Source organism: Saccostrea echinata, unplaced genomic scaffold (genome assembly GCF_033153115.1).
Source record: "Saccostrea echinata isolate AGI-Se365-2 ecotype Australia unplaced genomic scaffold, CSIRO_AGI_Sech_v1 ptg000029l, whole genome shotgun sequence".
Taxonomy (NCBI): domain Eukaryota; kingdom Metazoa; phylum Mollusca; class Bivalvia; order Ostreida; family Ostreidae; genus Saccostrea; species Saccostrea echinata.
The window spans coordinates 43,019,708-43,029,965 of record NW_026889778.1 but is presented as its reverse complement, the minus strand read 5'-3'; the positions used below and the strand labels follow the sequence as shown (position 1 = coordinate 43,029,965).

Below are 10,258 nucleotides of genomic sequence, written 5' to 3'. Positions count from 1 at the left end.
TAACGATTATGATAGTCTGCTGTATTAATAGCAGTTTTAGGGTAATGTGATGGTGATTATACAGGTGGCAGGATGAATAGCCCGATCTTGATGTGGCGCTGTTAAGCGTCATCGTCACGGTTGGTTGGAAACCTTTCCACGCCCTCTCTGAGGACGAGTAAGACGTTCTATAGTGGAAAAATTCACAACAAACTGTACAGAACCCTGTTGTTGCTTTTGTCCTTACTTAGGCTATGCAATAGCCAGACCCCATGGTACTTCCGTCAACCGTAACTTGATATCAAGAAATGCAAATCGACTGTAAATATCGAAAAACGATGTGTATAATTACTTAAGTGCAGTAAATGGTACTACGAAATGTGTTGAAAAACATGTCGTCATCGATATGCACGTGTTTTCTATGAGGCGCCGTTTTGGTATTTACTGCCAAAAAGTTATATCACCTATTCGAATAGGTGATATCACCTATTCAATTGGTGATATCACCTATTTGAATAAGTGATATCACCTATTCAGCTTCTGAATAGGTGATATCACCTATTCGAATAGGTGATATCACCTATTCGAATAAGTGATATCACCTATTCGAATAGGTGATATCACCTATTCGATTTGAATTGGTGATATCACCTATTCGAATAGGTGATATCACTTATTCGAATAGGTGATATCACCTATTCGAATAGGTGATATCACCCATTCAAATAGGTGATATCACTTATTCCTTTTGAATAGGTGATATCACTTATTCGAATAGGTGATATCACCTATTCAAATCAAATAGGTGATATCACCTATTCAAATAGGTGATATCACTTATTCGAATAGGTGATATCACTTAATCATTTTGAATAGGTGATATCACTTATTCGAATAGGTGATATCACCTATTCGAATTATTTATGAAATAACAACTGCTCCCAAGACTATAGCTTTAATTCTCATTTACTTTCACTTTCGTTTTATAACTTACCATTCTTGCAGACAATGGATTACAGCTTCGCATTTAGTTTTAAGCACCCCAGTAGAATTTGTTGTTTGTTTTGCTCACAAATTATATTTATTACACTTATCTATCATGTATACTATAGGAAAATTCAAAGGGTCTGTAAGTCTCGTTGACTTTCACTTTCGTTTTATAACTCCTGGGTACCTGAGCGTTCTTGGAGACAATGGATTACTTAAGTTGTAAGCATCGCAGTGGAATTATTAAACTTGTAGTTTGTTTTGATCCCCGATTGTTGCAAAGAAGAGGAGAAAGTGGATTGATAGATGCAGGTAAATAGCGTTTAATTGCTTTATTTTTTCATTACATAACGTAAACACAAGCTATTCCGAGGGGGCCAAGATTAGCCAACATACTTAAGCAAAAAGGGAAAATTAAATCGTTTTTATGCTAAAATCGTCTGTATTCAAGAGGTACGCTTATCTACAGATTGGTTTCATAAATTTAAAGCATTGACTTAGCTTACAGTGGTATAATTTGGAGTATTGGACAGGTATACATGAGTTTGGGATATTGAATGCGATGTCATTGAAAGCAAATAAAAAAATAGATGTACCCAAATGCATCGACCATGGGAATACAAAGTTGAATACCACGTCTATAACATATGATCTTTGTAGAAAACACATTTTTTTTTTAATTACTACAATAAATAAAAATGGTCAGCTCATTCTGTAGGCTATAAGCTACCCTGTCTATTCGGAAATAAAAATGGTCACAAACACTCAAAAAATAATCATTTTTTATTCTACAAAGAAAAAGGCATTTTTTCATTTACACATACAAACTGTATTAACCGCCAAGTTTCATGCCCCCCCCCCCCCTTGCCAATACTCCTACAATTATGAGACAGACTTTTTTTCTTGAAATAGGCATTTTTCTCCATTTGTCATTGTATATTACAGGGCTGCACAAGGCACTGAAAAAGGGGACAGTGCTTTGAGTGAATGTGTTATCCATGTATCTGCAAATGAAGCAGATCCCCCAGTTATTATACTCATGATGAGTGTGACAACTTCCAACTTCCAAGTTGTTAATGACGGAACTCCATTTAAATCAGGTACAAGTTAAAGTTTAGGCTGCACAATTCTTTTTTACAATATCAAAACTTAATAATTCAGGATCAAGATCACACAAGCTCACATTCCATGGTTACTTACAGCACCATTATGCTAGATAAATTTGTTATGATACACTTTCATGTTAAATAGTCAAATTTGATTGGTTTAAAAAACATTTGTTAACAAGTACTATTACCATACTGTATGCCAAACATTACATCCCAATGGTTGAAAATGCATGACTACGGGTAACAGTATATACAGTAATAAAAAAAGTTAACTGTGCAGAATGTTTGCACATTCGTTTCACCTTGATGTTTTCTTTAAAATGCATTTTATGACAAGAAAAATATTACCTGTTTATTTTGGGTGATGTAAAATTCTTACCCCTTAAAAACCATTGCTGACCGAGGCGAGGTCAGCGATGGTTTTTGTGGTATAACAATTTCACGTTATCCTACTAAACATGTAATATTTTTATGTTATATGTACTTATATTTGTAAATGTTAATGACTGTGAAAAACATAAATATTTATAAATTAGTAAAATCAATTTAATACACTATAAATACACAAAAGGACAAATTTGTACATAATTCTCTATGATTAGGTTAATTAGTTTATATAAAGGATGTAAATGGGCATGATATATCATTGTTAATATTCAAGAAAGTGTTAACTGTTTTTCTTGTAGATGCTCCTTTCCATCTGATGTTTTCCAGGTTTTTGTGAAAAGTTTTCTTAAAAATGGCACCATTCAACCACAAATACTATGCCAGTGGAACTGTGATATCAATCAACTGCTTATGACACTGTTAATTGGCAGAGAAATTATTTTTTTTTTATTTGGGACAAGCAATCTGTTTCAAACATTTTATGCCTGCAAATTGGTACATGTACTTCATGAAATGCTTGAAGGATGCTAAAGGCTACTGAAATTCCAAGCCAGATGAAATTCAAAAGGATTGATACAAAAGTCATTTGAAGTTTTCTATTCTTAGTGATGAGTGTTTTTCAGGATGCCCTCTGATATCAAAGCTACAACTGGTCACTGTCCTTTGTTAGTTACACATGCAGACATCTTATTAAGGCAGTGATATAAGTAGCTCGAAGTGGATGCTTTATTGTTTTCCTCAGATTTATAACCTGGATTGATCTCTGACACAGTAATTTAAAGCCTTGTCTTTTCACTGTCACAAAGTACTGAAATAAAAATAATTTTGATTAAAATATTTTTTTTAATTCATATCATTAAATTTTTAAGCTACAGAAATTCAAATTAATTACCTATTAGTAAAGAGAAATCTTTAATTGATTAGCAAGCCTTTGCATTGTCAGATCCTTTTCTGAAAGGACCATTTACCTTTAACAATGTCAGGACAGGTGAGGCAACTGGCTGGTCTTCATGCTGGAAGTGTGTGTTAACTCTGTAATCTTTTTAAACAAAACCATCCAGTGATGTCCTAAGATTGCCAGATGAGCAGACATATACCTGTATTTAAGAAAGATTCTGTAACATGACATAGAATTTTTGCACAGCTTGACACACAACTGATGGTAACTTAGGTGCCTGCAAAATAATAAATCTGGCACATATTTATTTGATACAAATCAGAACAAAATTTGTCCTTTTACAGAACAAATTATTTTCATTATAAAGAAAACAGAAATGCATATGTACTGTGTTAATACATATAACCTGTATTATTGGATATTTTCACCCCATTCTAATTTTTAAAATATTCACTCTTTCACCCTTGAAAACAATTTTGCCCTTTTCAAATTTGATCAGACACATTTGTGTTTAAAAGATATATGCTGCCTTCTTTGAATTTGTCCCGTTTTAAATTCACCTACTTGTAAGGAGGGCAGAATGAGAAAAATAAAACTGGGGCGAAAAATTTCCAGAACAAAGTACCATTACTTGCCTGCCTGTTGTACTATAACTCCTCCAGCCTTACAATATTCTATAATCATTGCTTTCATGCGATACCCCTCAGTGGATTGATGGTCTCTTTTCCAAATTATATGCACTTTCTAAAAAGAATGAATTTGTCAATTTTTTAGTATTACAAGTTAATAAAGACAGTAAAACAATGTTATCAACATTTATATGCAAATGAACCTCTGTATAAATCACTAATAAATGATCGACAACTTGTATGGAATATATTGAATACCCTTAATTTTGCATTTGGAAACTCAGCATTAAGGCCAAACAAAAAAATATGTGTGGTTCCGGTTACACCTCCAAAAAAATAGGGTAGGTAGGGTTTTTTTTTTTTTTTTTTTTTTTTTTTTTGTACAAAATGATTTTCTAAATTTTTCTAAATAATACCTATTTCTTTTCGTTAGCATATGTGAACTATTTTATGTGTAGAGTGTTAGATATGTTTTCTCTTAAGCATATGGATTAGATATGTGCTTTAATGTGTGAATAAAATGTCTTGGGTATTTAAACAGTTGTTTGCTGATTCTATTCATTCAAGTTCATACTCATCTAGAAAATACAATGTTTGAAGAAAATCAGCATGAGCAAATTGAATTATTTAACTGTAATTTGGATATTATATTTTCTTTTTTTAGAATGTTAAGTGTTTACGAAGATGATATGTGCTATCCTTGTTTTTAAAGGATGATATTAATTTCAGAATTGTATATTATAAGTAAAATTAATGGATATCTTAAGCATTATACATTAAATCTTATTATAAATATAGATCATGATTTCTCTATCGGAATCTGCTGCGGAAGTCTTTATACAGGTATATAAAATCTAAAATTGTACATTATAGAATGCGAAAAAACAGAAATATTTTGTGAAGAGCCGAGTATATAACTCATAACTAATACCCCATTCATACGACGAAAATTTGCTTATGTGTGCAAATTTACAGATGAGTAAATTTACACACATAAGTAAAAGTTAATTTGCTATGCGTTCAGACGAGATTTATGTACCATAAGTAAATCCTCAAATTGTCATTTAAAATAAGGAGATGGACCGCTTCAGATTTGTGAATTTTCACAGAAAAAATTACTATTTGGGTATAGGATTAACTTACTATTTAGGTATAGGATTAAATTTTGGATGTTCCTCAAAGAAAGTAGAAGAAAAATCCGATCCAAAAATTGGTACGACAGAACCGTTCTTTATGACTTAAAGGACGAAGATTGGTATAAGAATTTTCGAATGTTTAAGGAAAATTTCATAAAATTTCATAAAATTTTGTGAGAAGTTGTGAAATGCTTTTGACCCGACCCAAAGACTGTAGAAGAGCCGTTGGATGTAAAGAAGAAGGTGGCTGTTACCATCTACTGGTTAGCGTCTTCAGCGGAATAAGGGACGTACGATTGGAAATCATTTGGTGTTGGGAAATCTACCATGTATGATTGCAAACATCAAGTTTACGAGGCCATTATGGAACATATGCTAATAAGATCATTATAATGACCATAGAGTAATTTTCCGTCGGTTGCCATGTTGGGCGCTAACAAGGCCAGATTCCTTCATAATTCAACCAATTTAAACTTCTCATACTGGACAATGAGGCGAAGATAACACAGTTTTTCTTACGAATATATGTTAACAAAGTTCATAGGTTTAGTAATTCAAAGATTTTTGCCCTTATATTTCTGCTCAAATACCAGTTTGATCTCCAAGATGGCGACCAAGGGAAATAACTCGAATTGAAAATGTGTCATATGAAATCTATTTATTTACCAAATGCTGACTTGAAACGAGGTTGTTGAAATCCTTGTAACATAAACTTATCTGTCAGTAGCCTGCCTCAGTTTAAAACTGAGAAAGGATGAAGAAAGTCATCAAGGGCTAAACTATGGTGGAGCGATTGATGGCACGCATATTCCTATCATAGCTCCTAAGCATTCACACGGAGACTACTTGAACAGGAAAGGATTCTACTCATTGAATCTGCAGGGTGTTTGCGACCACAGCTTTATCTTTAGATTTGCCCGCGTTTTTGCATATTCGAAAATTTATTTCAGAGGAGATAATGGTTCCTTGTTTCCAGAGTGGAGAAAGCAGTTTGGAGAAATTACTATGCTAGTAGTACTTCTCGGCGACACAGCGTATACCCTTTGAAGACTTGGCTTTTGAAGCCATACACCAACAGATCTACCCTTACAGTAACTCGGTTCACTTTCAATTTTTGTTTACTTAGCGCAAGACTGACCCTTGAAAATCCGCGTATTTTTAGAGCTTTACTTTCTAGCAGCCATGTTTACCGACTGATATTTTACATGCCAATGCATATACAACCATAACAACACTTAAAACGGAGATTGATGCAATACACATGACGAAAAACTTACATAAGTAAATTTGCTGCATGTTCATAAGACAAATTTTACACACGGGAGCAAATATTTTGCGACAACGTGTATGCAAAAGTTAATTTACACCTTGTCCTGACCAGGTGCAAATTTACTCAAGTGTGCATAATTTGCATATGAGCAAATCAGTTCATACGACAAAAATTGCACATGTAAGTAAATTTACATATGTGTAAAATATACTGAGGTATGCAAATCGTGTCGTATGAATGGGGTATAATAAATGTTTATTTTGAATTCAGTCTTTTCCAACTATGGTTCAGAAAAGAAATGTTTTATTTGTGGATGAACAGAGTGAAGGAGAAAATAAGTGGCATTTCGATGTGGCGTTAAATATACTAGTCAACATTTGCAGGGGGCACCCTAGTTATGAATATGAAACAAATATTTTTATATCAAAAATAATGAAAACACAATCTTTTCTTTTTGTAAAAAATAAAGTCCAAAGTGAACATCCTTTTTTTAAAATCAGTGTTATAAATGAAATTAATTAATTACTTTTATCCAGAACAGTTCTTATTTTACTTAATAATAAATTCTGAACTATAAACTAGAAAACGGACATGAGAGTTCTGCTAAGAGCTGTCGGAGGAAAAGAATGTGACACCTACACTTTGTACAGTAATGTTTAAAACAAAATAAATCACCTAAGCAAGATGACAAAGAATCATTCAAATTTGTCAGAAGTACAAATATTTAATATTATTAAAATTTTAAATCCTTTCATGAAACCTTTTTGCCTCATTGAAGACTTCATACTTCCAAGCTCATTTCTCATATATATTGGTGTTTTGCAAGTTGACTTTATTCATGTAAAATCAGCAGTCTTCTTTTTCACTTTTCCTCATGAACTGTTTTTTTTTCTACTTTCGGTTTAAAAGAAATGATCCTGATATAAATTATTTAATAGTTTACAAGTTAATCTATCTTACACATTGGGCCAATTCTTGCTAATCAATGCAATCAAATAAATGTTATCTCATGTTATCTTCCCCCTAACTCCAAAAAACGTTACCTGGCCAGCTGTCTGTGTGCTTTCAAGCGAGAAGTGATTTCCTATCCTGACTTCACACCTTTCCGTGCATTAAATAATAAAGGGGCTAATCAGCATGCACTTGTTATAAACCAGCTGTAAACAGAGCAACTAACTGAATCTCACCACTCTTGGGCATATTTATTTAATTTTGGCAACCAAAAAACAAATAAACAAAAAAACATGGCGCTGGTAAAAGGTATACTGCCACGCCATGCTAGCTTGCTTTAGATTTAACACCATCAAACACTTGCACTACGTGTTGAAACGATTTTTGCATGGAGGCCGCCATTGCTGGAACTAAAACTAATACCAAAGTGGATGATGGAAATTGCGGAAAATTCCGGAAATAAATATGAATATTGCCGAAAAAAAGTTTAGGGTCGGGGATCTAAAATAGGGACGGTCAGGTAATGGGAACCACACATATTTTTTTATTTGGCCTAATAATATTCCATACATGATTGAGCTGTCACCTGATGAACCTTTAATTCTTTTCTATTTTTATTTTTGATATGCTTTATATGTATATGAATTATAAGAGTAAATGTAAGTCCAAAAACTTATTTTGTGACATCAATTTCATACCTGTATTTGAGTTGCCTTTTTGAGGATACACCGGATAGATTATTCAAAGTCGATGTACATGTAGTCTTAGATGCTGCAGTTCTCTTGTACTTTAGCTATAAAATAAATCTTAATGTATACAATTGTGTAAGATGAAAGAATATTTCAAACACTGCATGAAACAGACCAAAACTTTAACCAAAATATCCTCTATAACATGCTCTCTAAACTGAAGAATATGGTCATATAATTGCAGTCATATGATTTTGTTCAATGATAAATGCAGAGAGAATTTGCAGAATATATAAAGAAAGTTTTATCGTTGGGATTGGGAAATAAGCAGGTCTAGTACAATCTCTTAATTTAGCTATATAGCTTGAAATAGCTATTTAGCTTTATTAAGCTATTCAAAATAGCTTGATTTGGCTATTTATATGCAGTTTTTCACAAATATTATTTTGGTAAGAAATAGACAAAAAGTTGCATGTATTTGACTATTCATATATGTGCTATGGGCTATTGAAACAACAAGCAAAATCAAAGATAGCTCCAACTTTGCAACTTTTGATTACTTTTAAGCAAAAGATAAATTTCTATTATTTGAGTAACTGTCCACTACCTTGTGTGCATTGAGGCATGGATAAGTATGATTGCTTCTCATTGAATGTACTGAATTAATCAATTATCTTGTTGACCATAATTGGCCTCCTTTATAAATTCATTGAAGAAGTACCTGTATCAATTGCATATGTAGCCCAAAAACTTTTAGAACTTTGAGTACAAAGTCTCTTTTGTTTCTATTTTCCTAATTATCTCCCCTTGTTTAAGGGTCACAACCCTAGTTTTAGTATAAACAGAAGCCCTTGGCCCAAGGATACCCTGTGACAAATTTGACAATAATTGGCCGAAGGGTTCTTGAGTTATGGCCCATATTCTAAAAAGTTTACGCACACCGCACAAATGGCCATACATGTAGCATTAGCTCTTTGGGCCTTTGGCTCAGAAGAGCTTAAAAAATGAACCTCTTACATTGACTTTTGGTCAATATTTTTTTTTTTTACAGTTTTTTGTATAGTTTTTTGATGAACAATGTACAGTATTTTCACCCAAATTCCTGTATTTTGAGGACTGCTGTACAGTATTTGGGCCTAAAAATTATCACATGTATGCAAGGAGATTTTAATGAGTGAGTTTTAAATGCATCAATTTCAGAAGAGTTCAACACATGTTCAAGGTTGAGTATCATCACTGCACCAAGGTGCGACTTTTTGTGCATGCTGAGAAAAGTATACACTTAAGAAAAGTGTGATAAAATAGCTAAATTAAGCTATTCTGAACAGCTTAATAAAGCTATATATATAGCTAAATCAAAAGATTGTACTGGACCCGATAAGTGCTTTCAAACATTGAATACTTGAAAAACTAGACCTAACTGACATGCAACAGCTAAATTTTTGTTGATAAATGAAGCGAATTCTGAACAAATTATTTACCCAAACAAAGGTGATGCTGTCACAAGATGACGTTCGTACCCATCTGACACTTACACTACTCCTCCTTAATCAGCTGGTAATAACATCATTATCCTCGAATTCAAGAAAAATCTGTTAATAAATTAGTTGGAATGATGATAACAAAACTATTCTAATCAGATACAAATGTATAATATAAGACTTCTATTTCACCCAAGAATACCCAAGAAGCAGGTGACATTCTCTCACTTGTTTACCTGTACTTCGATCGAAATTCTCCTCCTACTTGCTCGCACCCAAGCTTTTACGACCCTCAATTTATCCATCGTAAGTCGGAGAACCCTTCGGCTTTGTACAACTGCTTAAACTTTCCTTATACGCTTTGTGTAAACCATAAACATGCATAACCCAATACACATCTCCATGTGTGAGGTACCTGGAAGTTAATATTATCGAAAAATTTCGCGAGTCACGTGACGAGACTTACAGACCCTAACCAGCCCGAATTTGCTTGGTTCCAATGAAAATTTGAGGAAGGGAGCATTCATTATTTGTTGTTGTCAGAAATGCGAATAGGTGATATCACCTATTCGAATAGGTGATATCACTCATTCAAATTGAATAGGTGATATCACTTATTCGAATAGGTGATATCACTTATTCGAATAGGTGATATCACCTATTCAGCACGAATAGGTGATATCACCTATTCAAATAGGTGATATCACCTATTCATTTCGAATAGGTGATATCACCTATTCGA

The 10,258-nt window shown here is 33.2% G+C and overlaps 1 long non-coding RNA gene across 1 annotated transcript; it reads right to left on the bottom strand.

Moving 5' to 3' along the window:
• Nucleotides 1-4,007: 4,007 nt before the first annotated feature.
• Nucleotides 4,008-9,924, bottom strand: LOC133194853 (uncharacterized). The gene is made up of 4 exons (XR_009722192.1): nt 9,753-9,924; nt 9,517-9,627; nt 8,045-8,139; nt 4,008-4,104 (listed from the first exon to the last, which is right to left on the bottom strand). It is a non-coding gene; the product is annotated as an uncharacterized LOC133194853 (long non-coding RNA).
• Between the last annotated feature and the right edge of the window lie 334 nt (nt 9,925-10,258).